This window comes from Hoplias malabaricus, chromosome X2, assembly GCF_029633855.1.
Source record: "Hoplias malabaricus isolate fHopMal1 chromosome X2, fHopMal1.hap1, whole genome shotgun sequence".
NCBI classification, from domain to species: domain Eukaryota; kingdom Metazoa; phylum Chordata; class Actinopteri; order Characiformes; family Erythrinidae; genus Hoplias; species Hoplias malabaricus.
The window spans coordinates 19,660,304-19,660,645 of NC_089819.1; positions in this window are offsets into that span (position 1 = coordinate 19,660,304).

Sequence of the window (342 nt, forward strand, 5' to 3'; positions counted from 1 at the left end):
AGCGCAGAGCGACGCGCAGACCGAGTCTCAAACATGAATCAATCTGCTCGATTCACTCGAATCAACTCAAGTGAAGCCCAGTCCCAGAAGCGTACATTTGTTTCAAAACTCAGTCCCTAATTGCCCCCTACTCTCTGTAATCCTCCTCATACTCCACTCTTCACCAACATGCAATAGATCTCGAGTGTTAGGTGCCACATGCTGGTTTATATGCATTCATTCAATTAGGATTACTAGCTCAGTATGCAGCTAAGGAGCCCACATTTGAATATCTCATATCTTTAAACAGCACCGCCCATTTGATTTTTTGGGTTGCCCTGGGTCTCAGAGATTTGGGAAACT